Source organism: Salmo salar, chromosome 16 (assembly GCF_965601325.2).
Source record: "Salmo salar chromosome 16, fSalSal1, whole genome shotgun sequence".
Taxonomy (NCBI): Eukaryota; Metazoa; Chordata; class Actinopteri; order Salmoniformes; family Salmonidae; genus Salmo; species Salmo salar.
This window is the reverse complement of record NC_138306.1, coordinates 71,610,856-71,628,982: the sequence shown is the minus strand read 5'-3', so window position 1 is coordinate 71,628,982 and position 18,127 is coordinate 71,610,856. Positions and strand designations below refer to the sequence as shown.

The 18,127-nt window shown below is 40.0% G+C and overlaps 1 pseudogene across 1 annotated transcript; it reads left to right on the top strand.

Annotated features, from left to right (window-relative positions):
* Window positions 1–3,680: 3,680 nt before the first annotated feature.
* Window positions 3,681–18,127, top strand: LOC106574398 (dipeptidyl peptidase 4-like; annotated as a pseudogene). The gene is made up of 25 exons (XR_014380960.1): window positions 3,681–3,912; window positions 4,057–4,144; window positions 4,695–4,787; window positions 5,125–5,216; window positions 6,427–6,501; window positions 6,771–6,823; window positions 7,430–7,502; window positions 9,295–9,415; window positions 9,647–9,801; window positions 10,240–10,337; window positions 10,472–10,613; window positions 12,698–12,736; window positions 12,866–12,964; window positions 13,067–13,191; window positions 13,333–13,457; window positions 13,778–13,828; window positions 13,901–13,999; window positions 14,111–14,180; window positions 15,081–15,275; window positions 16,194–16,248; window positions 16,410–16,509; window positions 16,631–16,689; window positions 16,813–16,885; window positions 17,134–17,207; window positions 17,354–18,127. The product of XR_014380960.1 is annotated as a dipeptidyl peptidase 4-like (transcript).

Here is an 18,127-nt window from a genome sequence, read left to right as displayed (position 1 = left end):
TGATTAGACAGTAGACACCACCAGGTGACATTGATTAGACAGTAGACACCACCAGTAGACATTGATTAGACAGTAGACACTACCAGTATACATTTATTAGGCAGTAGACACCACCAGTAGACATTGATTAGACAGTAGACACTACCAGTATACATTTATTAGGCAGTAGACACCACCATTAGACATTGATTAGACAGTAGACACCACCAGTAGACATTGATTAGACAGTAGGCACCACCAGTAGACATTGATTAGACAGTAGACACCACCAGTAGACATTGATTAGACAGTAGACACCACCAGTAAACATTTATTAGACAGTAGACACCACCATTAGACATTGATTAGACAGTAGACACCACCAGTAAACATTTATTAGACAGTAGACACCACCAGTAAACATTTATTAGACAGTAGACACCACCAGTAAACATTTATTAGACAGTAGACACCACCATTAGACATTGATTAGACAGTAGACACCACCAGTAAACATTGATTAGACAGTAGACACCACCATTAGACATTGATTAGACAGTAGACACCACCATTAGACATTGATTAGACAGTAGACACCACCAGTAGACATTGATTAGACAGTAGACACCACCAGTAGACATTGATTAGACAGTAGACACCACCATTAGACATTGATTAGACAGTAGACACCACCAGTAAACATTGATTAGACAGTAGACACCACCATTAGACATTGATTAGACAGTAGACACCACCATTAGACATTGATTAGACAGTAGACACCACCAGTAGACATTGATTAGACAGTAGACACCACCATTAGACATTGATTAGACAGTAGACACCACCATTAGACATTGATTAGACAGTAGACACCACCATTAGACATTGATTAGACAGTAGACACCACCAGTAGACATTGATTAGACAGTAGACACCACCAGGTGACATTGATTAGACAGTAGACACCACCAGGTGACATTGATTAGACAGTAGACACCACCATTAGACATTTATTAGACAGTAGACACCACCAGTAGACATTGATTAGACAGTAGACACCACCAGTAAACATTTATTAAACAGTAGACACCACCATTAGACATTGATTAGACAGTAGACACCACCAGTAAACATTTATTAGACAGTAGACACCACCAGTAAACATTTATTAGACAGTAGACACCACCAGTAAACATTTATTAGACAGTAGACACCACCATTAGACATTGATTAGACAGTAGACACCACCAGTAAACATTGATTAGACAGTAGACACCACCATTAGACATTGATTAGACAGTAGACACCACCATTAGACATTGATTAGACAGTAGACACCACCATTAGACATTGATTAGACAGTAGACACCACCAGTAGACATTGATTAGACAGTAGACACCACCATTAGACATTGATTAGACAGTAGACACCACCAGTAAACATTGATTAGACAGTAGACACCACCATTAGACATTGATTAGACAGTAGACACCACCATTAGACATTGATTAGACAGTAGACACCATCAGTAGACATTGATTAGACAGTAGACACCACCATTAGACATTGATTAGACAGTAGACACCACCATTAGACATTGATTAGACAGTAGACACCACCAGTAAACATTTATTAGACAGTAGACACCACCATTAGACATTGATTAGACAGTAGACACTACCAGTAGACATTTTCCAACTGTCTGTCAGTACGTACTATACTTTTTCATTCTTTCAATCCTAGCTTACTGATAAACTATCACAGTCAGTGAAGGCTGCTGAGGGGAGGACGACTCATAATAATGGCTGAAACGGCACAAATGGAATGGCATCAAACACATGGAAACCATATGTTTGATGTATTTCATACCTTTCCACTTATACTGCTCCAGCCATTACCATGAGCCCGTCCTCCCCAATTAAGGTGCCACCAACCTCCTGTGATCAAGGTGTACCTTCGAATGCTATAGGAAACAGGGACTATGTGTTGTAAAAACCAAGGACAGAACAGCCAGAGAGGGGAAAAAGCACCAGTATCAACCATGGCTTTATGGTATGATGTTGCGCCATAGTGCTGCTCACTGTACTCCACTATATAACCCCTCCTCCCCCTCTCTCATTCCAGGAACGCCAATAAAACCTAAAACGTGTTCAAAGTGACACCTGGAAACAATTTCATTAGCCTTAACCGTGAATCTGAGAGTAGATAAACAGAAAGATCCACGGTGTAATGCTCCTCAAACTATACTGCGTCAGGCGAAAAGAGAGTGATCTATTTGTTTGCATAGGAAGTCCGGTCTGAGAGAACGAGAGCAGCATAGGCTGCTAGTGCTCAGGTCAATAAAAAAAAAAGAAACTGATATTTGTTAAGCTTTTAACTGGCTTTTAGTCTTTATCTTCCGATGCGCATCACTTATGGATTCATCAGTGACCCTCTTCCACTAGTTATGAAACTTTTTCAGCCCATGTTACTGTATCCTTACTCATCAAGACAGCTATATAAGTACACCTCTCTCTCTCTCTCTCTCTCTCTCTCTCTCTCTCTCTCTCTCTCTGTCTCTCTCTCTCTCTCTCTCTCTCTCAATAAAGAGCTTTTGCAGTGTGAAAAACAAAAGCTTTTTTTGCTTTATTTTTCTTGTCAAATTGATCGTTTGTCTGTTGACATGTTGTAAAAGTTCATGTATTCCCTATCTATTTTTGTAGCCTTTTATACAAAGTCCATGAGATGGAGTAAGTCCTATGCAGAGAATCCACCGTTAACCAGAAGCATAAGTTCACAAGCTTGGGCCTCTGACATCATGATGATAATTGTGAGTCATGTAAAAAAGCAGATGTGATGACAATGTCATAAAACCCTTGAGAATAAAATAGAGGGGGCTTTGTTGTTGACCTTGAAGTAAAGGCATTATATCACCACAGAAATTGGAATTGAGCTTTGAGAATCATTCCGCCACCTTTAGTTGAGTTACCGCTTACTGTGACAATTCACTTCATCTAAAGAAAAATGCTAATAGGAAAGCAACCAATAGAAAAGTCACTACATTACACTTAATATGTACACTCATATGGTTCTTACATATACTGTATCTGAATATAGGCCGGTATTTGTTTTCACACGTCTGTTGAGATCTCACACGGCTTAAAGAGAGGAACCTGACCTGAAACCCAAGTAGGAAGTTCATTAATGAAGTCTGTAAATATAATTTATGGCCATGAGTAGTGTAGAGTAGTGATAACCTTTGACCCAATGTGCAGGGAGATGCTGGTGCATTAGATGGAGCCCAACTGTGACGTCAGTGTCATCTAATGCAGCTGTGAATTAGGCTACATTGTTTTTATACCATTAGCAGTGAGACATGAAACAGCTTATTGTTGATATTCACTCAAGAGTCATATGTGACTACCCTGCCCTCACAAGGACATATATATGCCTTACAAAATGCCCAAACAATTCCCTTCAAAAAGGGAGAGAAAACATTTAGGCCTAATTCAGATTGAATGGAATTATAAAATAAATTAAATACTGTAAATGCAGTGTCTGGATTTCCAAGTAAAGAATTGGATGCCTATTGAATTTGCGTGGTGTAGGCTATTCTTGTTCTGACAACGGTTCAACTACAAAGTGGATGGTTTCATTGTGTATGAAAGTTGTGTATGGATGCAATCCGTCAATAGATTAGACAGTAAGTAAGCATAAACTTCGGGGAAAATAAGACTCGTTCAAACTTTACGAGCTTTACTTTGGACTTCGGAATTGTATTGCCCCACCTTTATAACCGACGTTGATCTAGTTATATTTAACGGAAATTATCTTGCGCGGAACCTTATTTTGCACCATTTACACTTCAACAGTTTAGAAGGTAACGTGTTTACGCTCAACGTGATTTTTTTTTATGTAAACGGATTCACCACCTTCAAGTCGGCAGGATGGTAAACTTCAAAACTCAACGATAGGAATTTGTTTATAATACAACGTAGCAAATCTTTGATGAATAAGTGTCGCAAATCTAGATACCTCAAACAACTACTTATTTCATAACTTTTTTTCCCCGTCATTCTATTCACCTTTGACAGAATTCCATAGGTAAGGTGGTGTTGGGACTTTTGGGGCTTGCTGTCGTCATCATCTTGATAGCAGTGCCCACAGCAATATATCTGAACGGTGAGTGGTACCACTTTCAGTTGCTTTCAATGACCCATTAAATTGTAGCCTAACATAACTGTAAAAAAAATAACTCTGTTCAGAATAAGTATTTTATTACTACAATAGAACACTGCATACACTGGATAATAATATTGTTTTATTGTAAAAGAACACTGCATAAAATAAACACTTTTACATAATCCATGAGACATACAAATATGTAGGCCTAGTGCTTTAATGCTTTAGAAATGCAGCACATTGTTGCAATATCACATCTTCTATGCAGGTACCATATTTGTGTAGCCTACTAGCACATTTACCTCAGTTATCGCAGCTCTACAAACCCAGTCAAATGTATATTGATCTTACATTGTTATCTGTTACAATCTTCTAGTCCTCCTGTGAGCCATATCTATTTTTATCAAGACCTGTTTAATCATGTGTAAATGCATTGTAGTCTTATGAGTCATTACAGTAGCCTATGACTTGTCATTTTCACTGGTACATTCCTCCTAGTATAGACAGCAAAAGAAATCAGTGAACGCTAACTTTGAGCTGCATGTTTCAGCGGAAAAAGTGACGGCTCAGAGGACGTTCACGCTCAGTGACGTCTTCAATAGTTCCATCAGGGACAGATCCTACAACATGCGCTGGATCTCAGGTAAAACACACTAGAAGCCTAAATGAGTGGATGGCTGTTATGTTTAATCCAGTCAGGAATTGTGTGCCTGGAATGTATTACACAACGCTCTAACCCTGGAAGGATGCACGTTTAGATGTAAGCCAACAACACAATGTTCCCTTTACAAAATGATAAGAAACAATCCAAAAACAATACTAGGCCTATATACTGTCTCTATTTAAATGGCACACTTTGGCTTTTTGTTAAATCATCAGTGCTAGGCAGAGACCTGAGTAGCAACAGTGCTGATATTTCAACTTAAACGTCAGTTAGTTCGTTATTATTAAACTCCTCTCTTCTTTCCCCTCCCCGATAGACCATGAGTATCTGCATAATAAAGACGGCTCCATCTTCCTTCACAACCTGATTACAGGAAACAACTCAGAATTCCTGAGCAGCATCACATTTGTAAGATACCCTTCATGGGTCTGTCTGTCTGTCTGTCTGTCTGTCTGTCTGTCTGTCTGTCTGTCTGTCTGTCTGTCTGTCTGTCTGTCTGTCTGTCTGTCTGTCTGTCTGTCTGTCTGTCTGTCTGTCTGTCTGTCTGTCTGTCTGTCTGTCTGTCTGTCTGTCTTTCAGCATTACCAAATGAGGAGAGTTACAAACTTTACACACCAGTCAGAGTTATACTTAAACTACATCTTTAATAATTAAGAGCTTTTGCAAAAGCACTTTGATTTTCAATGATGCGCTATCTCTAATGAACCATTGAAAAGGGATTACACAAAAGTACAAAGATCTTTTATAGCCAAGATACACCCCTCTCAAAGTACATGACGAACCACAGATACATAGAATGGGTCACAAGGTTAAGTTTTGTATGAAAGATATCTATAAAACATAGCAGACAGCAACTGCTATGTCAACAGTTTTCATTGTATAGACCAGTGTCTGGTCCTCCTACTCCAAACTGGAACCGTCTCTCCCTGGTACGGTATAGAACAGAAACACCATCTCATCCAATTGCATAAATCAATTGACAACTCTAGACACTCCCATCTCAAGTAAACCCCCTCTTGACTCCACTCCTGGACAAGCTCACTGAGGGGAGTGAGCCTCTAGGTCATACACTATCCCAAGATAAGTGCAAGATCAGAGGGGACATACAATGGTCCAGACACTGCCATACACCTTCCCCCAATGCAAAATGAGGAAGTGACTTGCGCACAGACATTGTGGAGACAAGTAATTGGTTCCCCATTAATCACGTCATCCCTTCACATGGTTTAACAGATACATTCACATATGACAAGTATCTCACATAAGCATATTATGCAAATAAAACATCTTAATTATCTATGTTACCCAACTAATTCTGATTCATCCGCCTCACTATCTGTCTGTCTGTCTGTCTGTCTGTCTGTCTGTCTGTCTGTCTGTCTGTCTGTCTGTCTGTCTGTCTGTCTGTCTGTCTGTCTGTCTGTCTGTCTGTCTGTCTGTCTGTGTCTGTCTGTCTGTCTGTCTGTCTGTCTGTCTGTCTGTCTGTCTGTCTGTCTGTCTGTCTGTCTGTCTGTCTGTCTGTCTGTCTGTCTGTCTACACATATTTGGAAGCAAGTATGGTGAAGGAAGGAGTGTTTGCGTCATGTATAACACAGCTCCTTTTTTTGTTGAAAACCAGGATAAAGTGGCTGCCTATGACTATGTAGTGTCTGCTGATCAAAAATATGTTGCTTTCAAGAGCAATTGGACTAAGGTAATGTCTTGTGATATTTATGATTTGTTGCTGTTGTACTATCCTGCTGTGAAGTAGCTATGTGTGGTATGTCATTGTGGTTTGGTGGTTGTTGTTGTTGCAGAATCAGAATTATGTGCCCAAAATAATTGCCCTGCAGGGATAATTAAAGTTAAAAAAAAAGTATACATTTAATTGAATTAATGTATTCATTAATGAATTAATATAAGTAATTGATCTGTGCTACTAATCAAATTCCTAATTATAATTTGCTTAATTTGTTTCAACAGATATGGAGACACTCCTTCACAGCTTCCTATTCTCTCTATGATTTGGCAGGCTCGTAAGTCTGTTTCAATTTTTCTTATCTGCAAATGTGTACTATACACACATCTTCAATGTCCCTTTGACTTTGAGAATTACATATGCAGTGTAGAGAATATAGGACATTTTATTTTATTAATGGGACTAGTGCAGGAAATGGTCAACAATACTCAACAAATAGAAGAACTGAAGAGGGCCATATACTGTCATGTTTACTGCAAGTTATTTATAGGGACGCATTTACAGTGCATTCGGAAAGTATTCAGACCCCTTCCCTTTTTCCACATTATGTTACAATACAGCCTTATTTCAAAATGGATTAAATAAAAAAAAATCCTCATCAAACTACACACAATATCCCATAATGACAAAATGAAAACTGGTTTAGAAATCTTAGCAAATTTATTACAAATAAAAAACAGAAATATCTTATTTACATAAGTATTCAGAGCCTTAACTGAGACTCGGAATTGAGCTCAGGCACATACATTTTAGAATAAGGCTGTAACGTAACAAAATGTGGAAAAAGTCAAGGGGTCTGAATAATTTCTGAATTAACTGTATATGGTGTTTTGTCAAACTCAAAGACATGAATACTGTTCGTTTTTATTTATTCTCATTTTAGGACATTTCTCAGTACACCAGACATTCCTCACCAAGTCCATTTGTTTGCATGGGCGCCAACAGGGAACAAAATGGTAGGTTAAAAGGACACTTGAGAGAAACCATTGGATTCGTTTATATACTGTACTATGCTTTTCTGGTGGCTGACCCATTACATGTCTTCCAAACACTCATCATCAATAGGACTGACCCAACAACACAACATGCACTTTTGTTTGTCTTCAGTTCAAAGCTGGAATGCTCAAAGATCGCATTTTCATCACGCTCCAAATAAATAACTTATTGACAATATGTAATAGGTTACACTTACTCTAACCATAATATTTCAGGTTACTAGGACAACCAAAAGACATTGCACACTATTGTGCATATTGCAGTGTTATACCATGCTTAAAGAGGAACTCGAGTCATTAACTTTTTAGTGACGGGGCACTATTCGGAAATTCGGATGAATGACGTGCCCAAATTAAACTGCCTACTACTCGGGCTCAGAACGTAGGATATGCATATTATTAGTATATTTGGATAGAAAACACTCTGAAGTTTCTAAAACTGTTTGAATGATGTCTGTGAGTATAACAGAACTCATATGGCAGGCAAAAACCTGAGAAAAATCCAACCAGGAAGTGGGAAATTGTAGTTCTTCTTTTGAATCCCTATCAAAACTACAGTGTCTGTGGGGTCACGTTGCACTTCCTAAGGCTTCCATTGGTTGTCAACAGCCTTTAGAAACTTGTTTCATCCTTCTCCTATTACTGGGCAGAGAATAGGAGCTCAGTCAATCAGTGGACTGCCTGGAAACAGTCAGTTGTTTACTGCGCGTGCACGCGAGCTTGCCGCGCCTTCTTTTTCTTCTGGAATGAATACGCTATTGTCCAGTTGGAATATTATCGACGTTTTATGTTAAAAAGACCCTAAGGATTGATTGGTAACAACGTTTGACATGTTTCTACGAACGGTAATGGAACATTTTGACTTTTCGTGTCTGGATTTACGCTTGCGCATTTTGCCTTTGAATAGTGATCTGAACGCGCGAACAAAAGGAGGTATTTGGACATAAATATGGAGTATTTCGAACAAAACAAACATTTTCTTGTGGAAGGAGGAGTCCTGGGAGTGCATTCTGACGAAGATCAGCAAAGGTAAGCGAATATTTATAATACTAATTCTGAGTTTAGTTGACTCCAGAACTTGGCTGGTATCTGTATAGCTTGCTTTGATGGTTGAGCTCTGTACTCAGAATATTGAAAAATGTGCTTTCGCTGTAAAGCTACTTTGAAATCTAACACAGCGGTTGCATTAAGGAGAAGTGTATCTATAATTCTTTCAATAACTGTTGTAAAGTTTATCAATGTTTATGATGAGTATTTTTGTAAATTGATGTGCTCATTCACCGGAAGTTTTTGGAGGCAAACATTTTCTGAACATCACGTGCCAATGTAAAATGGGGGTTTTGGATATAAATATGAACTTTATCGATTAAAACATACATGTATTGTGTAACATGAAGTCCTATGAGTGCCATCTGATGAAGATATTTTAGCTGTATTTCTGGTTTTTGTGATGCATCTCCTTGCTTGGAAAATGGCTGTGTGGTTTTTCTTGTGAAGTTTATGTCCTAACATAATCTAATTTTATGCTTTCGCTGTAAAGCCTTTTTGAAATCGGACAATGTGGTTCGATTAACAAGAAGTTTATCTTTAAAATGGTGTAAAATAGTTGATTGTTTGAGAAAATGAAATTATGAGATTTTTGCTGTTTTGTATTTCGCGCCCTGCTATTTCACTGGCTTTTGAATAGTGTGTCCCGCAGGTCCCAGAGAGGTTTTAAGATTTATCTCAATATCTCTGTTCCTCTCACATACAGGCCTTTGTGTGGGAAAATGATGTCTATGTGAAGACCAGCCCTACTGCTAAGGCCGTATAGGTGACCTCCAACGGAAAACACAACAAAATCTTAAATGGCATCCCAGATTGGGTGTATGAGGGTAAGCAATACATACAAGAAGGCAGCTGTGAATCTTACATACCTCTTACTATAACTAGTACATATTAGTCAGCACTGTGATGTGAATTGTGTCACATGTGATTATACATGAACAAGTTTCTCTTTCGATAACACAGAAGTCTGTGAACAGCTTAAGCCACAACACACAAAATAGATGTGCCATCCTGATGTAGGCCTAACGGTGTTTTTTGATTGTTTGTTGTTTTGTTAGAGGAAATGTTCTCTTCTTACGAGGCAATGTGGTGGTCACCTGGAGGGAAGTATCTGGCCTATGCGGAGTTTAACGACACTTTGGTCCAAAACATAGAGTATTCATGGTATGGGAAGGAACAGTATCCCGACACTGTCATTTTCCCCTATCCTAAGGTAAGATAACACTTTACGTATGTTTGATGTGTATCTAAAAAGTGTGCTGGAGTAGGTCTTTACTGGCATGAGGTTCTGAGGCAGTTGATAAGGGAACTGGACTCTGGACGATAAGGCCTCTGGGTTAAAAGCATGTTGTTTTATCACAACTCAGGGTACATTCAGGTCTAAGCTGTCCCAATAAAATTATATTGGTCCATGATTTCCCAATTCGGAAACCTCTCTTGACGACTATGTATTTGAATACAGTCATATACTCTGTATTGTCACATATTAATGCATTGATAATGTGTCTATAGTCATTATAAAACAAGACGTAAAAAAAAATACATTTTAAAGACGTGGTTGCTTGTAAGAAAGAAACCTATAAGACCCAAAGTCTGTTTTTATTTATTCGTAATTGTTTTGCATAAATGTATTTTTTTCTTCATCTTCTAGCCTGGTACTCCCAATCCAGTGGTGAAGCTGTTTGTGTATGATACTACAAACATATCAAACATCACAGAAGTTGTTGTGCCAGCTTCAGTTGGAGCAGGGTAATGAAACTCTGTAGCACACAATACATTATACAATGTATTCAGTAGGAGAGAAACGCATTGCATTGGAATTTTAAAATCAATTTTAGGCGTAAGCTGTGAGACAAGTGGTGTTGTTTCCGTGTTTTTTACAGTGATCACTATTTGGCCACAGTCACCTGGGTAACTGATGAACGCATCGCTGTCCAGTGGCAGAAGAGGAAACAGAATGAGCTCCGCTTTCAGGTCTACGACTTCAACACAGTCGAAAACACCTGGATCGAGAATGCGTTAGAGGTACGTCACAACGACCCCCCCACCACCCGCTTTCCCACCGCCCTCCCCTCCTCTCCACACCTCTCCCCTCCACACCTCTCCTCAGACAACTTGTTGGAGTCCTAATATAGTTGAAGTCAGAAGCTTACAAACACCTAAACTCAGTTTTTCACAATTCTTGACATTTAATCCTAGTAAAAATTCCATGTTTTAGATCAGTTAGGATCACCACTTTATTTTAAGAATGTGAAATGTCAGAATAATAGTAGAGAGAATTATTTATTTCAGCTTTTATTTCTTTCATCACATTCCCAGTGGGTCAGAAGTTTACATACACTCAATTAGTATTTGGTAGCATTGACTTTAAATTGTTTAACTTGGGTCAAACGTATCGGGTAGCCTTCCACAAGCTTCCCACAATGAGTTGGGTGAATTTTGTCCCATTCCTCCTGACAGAGCTGGTGTAACTGAATCAGGTTTGTAGGCCTCCTTGCTCGCACACAGTTCTGCCCACAAATTTTCTATGGGATTGTGGTCAGGGCTTTGTGATGGCCACTCTAATACCTTGAATTTGTTGTCCCTAAGCCATCTTGCGACCCATTTGCGACCAAGCTTTAACGTCCTGACTGATGTCTTGAGATGTTGCTTCAATATATCCACATAATTTTCCTGCCTCATGATGCCATCTATTTTGTGAAGTGCACCAGTCCCTCCCGCAGCAATGCACCCCCACAACATGATGCTGCCACCCCCGTGCTTCACGGTTGGGATGGTGTCTTCGGCTTGCAAGCCTCCCCCTTTTTCCTCCAAACATAGCGATGGTCATTATGGCCAAACAGTTCTATTTTTCTTTCATCAGACAAGAGGACATTTCCACAAAAAAGTACAATCTTTCTCCCCATGTGCTGTTGCAAACCGTAGTCTGGCTTTTATATGGCAGTTTTGAAGCAGTGGCTTCTTCCTTGCTGAGTTGCCTTACAGATTATGTCGATATAGGACTCGTTTTACTCTGGATAAAGATACTCTTGTACCTGTTTCCTCCAGCATATTCACAAGGTCCTTTGCTGTTGTTCTGGGATTGATTTGCACTTTTCGCACCAAAGTACGCTCATGTCTAGGAGACAGAACTCATCTCCTTCCTGAGCGGTATGACGGCTGCGTGGTCCCATTGTCACGGTTGTCGTAAGAACGGGAATGGCGCAGCGTGTGTAGAGTTCCACATCTTTATTCCAAAGTAAAACTTCAAGCAAAACAAATCAAATAAACGAACAACTAAACGTGACTAGATGGTGCACAGGCAAAAACACAAAACAATATCCCACAAACACAGGTGGGAAGAATAGCTACTTAAATATGATCCCCAATTAGAGACAACGATTACCAGCTGCCTCTAATTGGGAATCATACAAAACACCAACCTAGAAAATATAAACTAGAACACAACATAGAAATATTAAACTAGACTACCCCCTAGTCACGCCCTGACCTACTACACCATAGAGAAACAAGGGCTCTCTATGGTCAGGGCGTGACAACCATGGTGTTTATACTTGCGTAATATTGTTTGTACAGATGAACGTGGTACCTTCAGGCATTTGGAAATTACTCCCAAGAATGAACCAGACTTGTGGAGGTCTACAATTTTTTTTCTGAGGTCTTGGCTGATTTCTTTTGATTTTCCCATAATTTCAAGCGAAGAGGAGCTGAGTTTGAAGGTAGGCCATCCACAGGTACACCTCCAATTGACTCAAATGATGTCAATTAGCCTATCAGAAGCTTCTAAAGCAATGACATCATTTTCTGGAATTTTCCAAGCTTTTTAAAGGCACAGTGAACTTAGTGTATGAAAACTTCTGACCCACTGGAATTGTGATACAATGAATTATAAGTGAAATAATCTGTCTGTAACTACTGTTGGAAAAATTACTTGTGTCAAAGTAGATGCCCTTACCGACTTGCCAAAACTATAGTTTGTTAACAAGAAATTTGTGGAGTGATTGAAAAACGAGTTTTAATGACTCCAACCTAAGTGTATGTAAACTTCCGACTTCAGCTGTATGTCACAATAAACTATGAAATTCTATACTTTTTTGTTGTGTTTTCAGAAACTTGACTTGACAAGCAAGACAGGTTGGATTGGACGGGTATGTACTTTATACAAACATAACAATATGAACATGTTTACATTATCCCTGGGCCATAAAAACATATTTTACCAAGTAACAAGCATTGCTTATTCCTGTAAATAAACACATTATCTTTGTTTCTTCTAGTTTTCACCTTCTAATCCTACTTTATCGGCGGACAAAGCCAGTTTTTACATTGTGATGAGTGACAATAACGGCTATAAACATATTCATCACGTAACAGGTGTAAGTACTAAGTAGTACACTTCTCTTCATACACCTTCTCAGTAACCCAGACTTGGTTATGATACACACTTGATTTGTAATATTTGTATGTGGTCTTTGCAGGGCACAGCAACAGCTCTCACCTCGGGGACTTGGGAGGTCATTGACATTTTAAAAGTGACTAATAATGCCATATACTATTCAAGCAACCAATATGGTCACAAGCCAGGAGGGAGAAACATTTACAAGTAAGAAAACCACTCTTTCATTTTCATGCCTTCGTTCTGTCATGCTCATGCAGTACTCATTTCTAACATGCAGTACCTATGACTTACTATTGCTCTATAGTTGTAGCCAATAGAGTCATGTAAGTTGTTTGTGTGTGTCAGGATCACTCTCGGAGCCACCCCCTCCACCACCCAGTGCCTGACCTGTACCCTGAATGAGGTCAGGTGTCAATACAACTCAGCTTACTTCAGCCATGATGCCTCTTTCTTCCGCATGGACTGCTCAGGTCCGTCAGCCACACACACACACACACACACACACACACACACACACACACACACACACACACACACACACACACACACACACACACACACACACACACACACACACACACACACACACACACACACACACACACACACACACACAACCCACTACTCCAACAGTGTTTGTGCAGTCAACTATTCACAATACTGTAGCTGTGACATCCTTAAACAAAATCCCAGCCGGTAATTTACTTTGAAATAATAGTTTCTGTAGTAGTAGTGCTTCTAGATCATTTGGGAGGACACACACACACTAAATATGTGTTTGTCTCCACAGGTCCTGGACTACCTCTGTATACTCTCAGGGACAACAGGGATGCTGGTTCAGGTAGGCCAGTCACATTTACTAGTGTGTGACGGAAATAAATGATATAAGCCAAGCAAAGTTCTCATCGTTTAGAGATTCAGGTTCTTGAGGACAACACGGCTTTGGAAGGCCTTCTGTCTGAGATCCACATGCCCACCATGCGACGCGACTTTATCAAGCAAGGAGAATTTAGTAAGGCTTTCAACTATTAAAGACTTTAATTGAATCTTTCATCTGATATTAAAACCATGGGACATCTCTAACTTGATATCCATTGATGGATGCTTCTGTTTTTCCCGACAGATCTTTGGTACCAGATGACCTTGCCTCCTGGATTTGACAAATCCAAGAAATACCCCTTACTTATTGATGTGTACGAATTAATTAACCTCTGTGAATACATGATCTGCTTTGTCTTATGATGAATCGTTGTAGCAATAAGGAGGGCCTGGATTTAATCCTGACCACATGACTTGAAGCAGGAAATACTCTTGGCCCTAGTTAAATTCAGAAATCTGCAGTGTTTTCTGGTGAGCTCAAGTGGTCAGGGAAAACTCTGGGCCCTAGTTAAATTCAGAAGTCTGTAGTGTTTTCTGGTGAGCTCAAGTGGTCAGGGAAAACTCTGGGCCCTAGTTAAATTCAGAAGTCTTGTCACAAAAGTTGTCAGGTAGAGAAGAGGACCAAGGCACAGCGGGATTGTGGACACTCATGTTTATTAAAGAAAACATGTAAAGCATCCACTTGAACAAAAAAAACAATAAACAGTACTTACACCGGCAACAGTGTGGCAGGCTCAAACAAACGCAGTGCACACAAACAATCTCCCACAAAAGACACATACAAACACACCCTAATATATGGGACTCTCAATCAAAGGCAAATGGACAACACCTGCCTTCAATTGAGAGTCCCAACCCCAATTGACCACACATAGACATACAACAGCTAGATCAATCATAGACATACATAACAAGGAACAGTGCCCAAAAACCCCGGAATGCACAAATCAAATCCCCTACAACAAACACACCACCCCAAATCACATAAAACGAATACCCTCTGCCACGTCCTGACCAAACTACAATAACAACTAACCCTTATACAGGCCAGGACGTGACAAGTCTGCAGTGTTTTCTGGTGAGCTCAAGTGGTCAGGGAAAGCTCTGGGCCCTAGTTAAATTTATAAGTCTGCAGTGTTTTCTGGTAAACTCAAGTGGTCAGGGAAAACTCTGGGCACTAACAATAACGTTTGTCTTTCTCTTTTGTGTTCCAGGTATGCAGGGCCTTGCAGTCAGAAAGCTGACTTCCGCTATAGGTTAGGCTGGGCCGCATACCTGGCCAGCACGGAGAAGGTCATCGTTGCCAGCTTCGATGGTAGGGGAAGTGGTTACCAAGGCGACAAACTAATGCACTCCATCTACCGACGTCTGGGAACCTATGAGGTGGAAGATCAGATAATGGCCGCAAAGTAAGGTTGAACTGTGGTTGAACAGTAGCCAAGTCGATAGCTATGCCCAACTGACTCAAACAGGTTGCTTTGTATTATACTGTGTCACACTGCAAAAGTGACATTAAGATAACATGATATATAGAGATACTGGGTTCGAGTCTAGGCTCTGTCGCAGCCGGCCGCGACCGGGAAACCCATGGGACGGTGCACAATTGGCCCAGCGTCGTTCAGGTTAGGGGAGGGTTTGGCCGGCAGGGATGTCCTTGTCCCATCGCGCACTAGCGACTCCTGTGGTGGGCCGGGTGTAGTGCATGCTGACACGGTTGCCAGGTGTACGGTGTTTCCTCCGACACATTGGTGCGGCTGGCTTCCGGGTTAAGTGGGCGTTGTGTCAAGAAGCAGTGCGGCTTGGTCGGGTTGTGTTTCGGAACGGGAGTTGCAGTGGAGACAAGACTTGGATACCACAAAATTGGGGAGAAAAAGGGGTAAAAAAATAAATAATAAATAAACATTATATAACACAATATATTTCTACATGGATATTTAGAGATTCCAAGGCTTTTTTGGTTTGAGTTTTATGATGCAATAGCCTGGTTGACAGATCTTTATCCAACTCCTCTTCATCTCCACTTTCATGCTAAATATATCCTGTCTGGTAGCACAACGGACGTGACAGAGGTGTTGGTTAAAATACATACAGATCTGACCACCAGGCTAATGATGTGACTGATCAGATGTCACATGGGGTCATCTGGAATGCAACATTACTTACCTCTCCCTTATTTCACGTCAGAGAGACTGAGGACAGTAGAGATTAGAGTTAGACCATCAGTGGGCATGGTCCACTAGAACCCCTTTCAATTGACCCTCACGTTTAAATGAATTTGTGTTTGTACTGGTGGTTCCCAATCACAGCAAGTCACTTTTCTCTTTCAGGGAATTCACCAATATGGGCTTTGTCGACAAAGGCAGAATAGCCATTTGGGGTTGGGTAAGTTAAAGCATAGGGTTTGAAAATATGATCCGTTGGAACCATCAAGTGCAGCATAATGAAATGCAGCACGTGTACAATCATCTTGTCTTTGTGCCTTGAGTAATCTAATCTTATCTGAATTCAAGGCCAAAATGATCAGCTGTCATTGTGTTTTATAGTCCTATGGAGGTTATGTCACGTCAATGGTTCTGGGAGCTGGGAGTGGAGTTTTCAAATGTGGAATGGCAGTTGCCCCAGTTTCCAAGTGGGAGTATTATGGTATGCCATTCTGTTATTGATATGTTATTAATATGTTTACAATAATACACACGTTAGTTAAATATATAATTGTAAATCATTGGAAATGATCCATACATTTTCCCTACGTTCAATATTTCAGATACAATCTACACAGAGCGTTACATGAATCAACCTTCAGAAAATCTTGAATTCTACAACGTAAGTTTACCAACGCCAACATTTTAAATGGCCATTTATACATACGATTTTATACTATGGCCTGTATTATCCAAACTGGTGTTACTCTCCACGGAAACAACAACATGTAAATGTGTTTTACAGAACTCCACAGTGACAGCCAGAGCTAAGAACTTCAAATCAGTGCAATACCTTCTGGTCCATGGGACAGCAGATGGTGAAGCCTCCTCTAGTATTTCTGGAATGTTCTTTAAAAACACACCACTTGTGCAATTAACAACCATACAATGTTTAGAGTCTCGACTATTCATTTGACTCTGTAAACCCATTAGTTGATGAAGCTAAAAGTGTTAACTAATCAGTGTGCATACTTTTCCTGAGGCTTTCCCATATCATATGAGAATAGGAAAACACTGCACATCGGATACTGTTAAATTGTTATTTATATCTCTCTATTTGTTTCAGACAACGTCCATTTTCAGCAAGCTGCTCAGATCTCTGCAGCTCTGGTTGAGGAACAAGTGGACTTTGAGGCTATGGTAAATATTTAGATTTTAGATAGATGAGTTATCTGCACAATCAGTGGTTGTAGAGCTTTATACCTCCATGAACCTGCTCCATGAAAACACTTCTCCAATAAACACATGGTCTGTGCTTATTCCTTCTTTCTATCACTTTACTACAGTGGTACACGGACAAGGACCATGGTCTTGATGGTTCAGCCAATCAGCATGTCTATACCCACATGAGTCACTTCCTCCAGAGTTGCTTCGCCTGATGCCATTTGAATGAATGATGCCCAACCTGAAGCTTGCCGAACGATAACCAAACTGCCCCAAATTCATTTGTAATTCACTCGGACAGCAGGTAGCCTAGCGGTTAAGACCGTTTGGCCAGTGACCAAAAGGTCACTGGTTTGAATCCCCGAGCCGACTAGGTGAAAAATCTGTCGATGTGCCCTTGAGCAAGGCACCCTAACTCATAATTGCTCATGTTAGTAGCGCTGCATAAGAAGTCTACTAAATGATGTAATTGAAAGTTGTCCTATTTTTTGATAAATGAAGTTGTTTGAGCCAGTACCCAAACATACACTCCAAAAGACTATCCTCTCTCTATGCAGTTATGAAACAATGACGTCAGCAGGATTGATCTATCATTGTTTGTTCTGAGCCTCACCGCGAGTTATGAGGTTACATTTGAAATGAAGGATGTGATTATTTTGAAACACCAAAGAGCTTTGTGAGAACTGATCAGCCAGTGACTAAGCATGTCTGACTTGTATCCATTAAGGGGCCTTGATTGCACTGTTTTATCCTCGAGGTATCAACATTAATGTCGATACGTTATATTGCTTTGCATTTTATTGTACAAACATACTGTATGTTTTTATAGAGGGAATCTTGGAAGACCTTTGTACCTACAGTGTGTGTATCTGTTTCAATAAAATTGTTTAAATCTA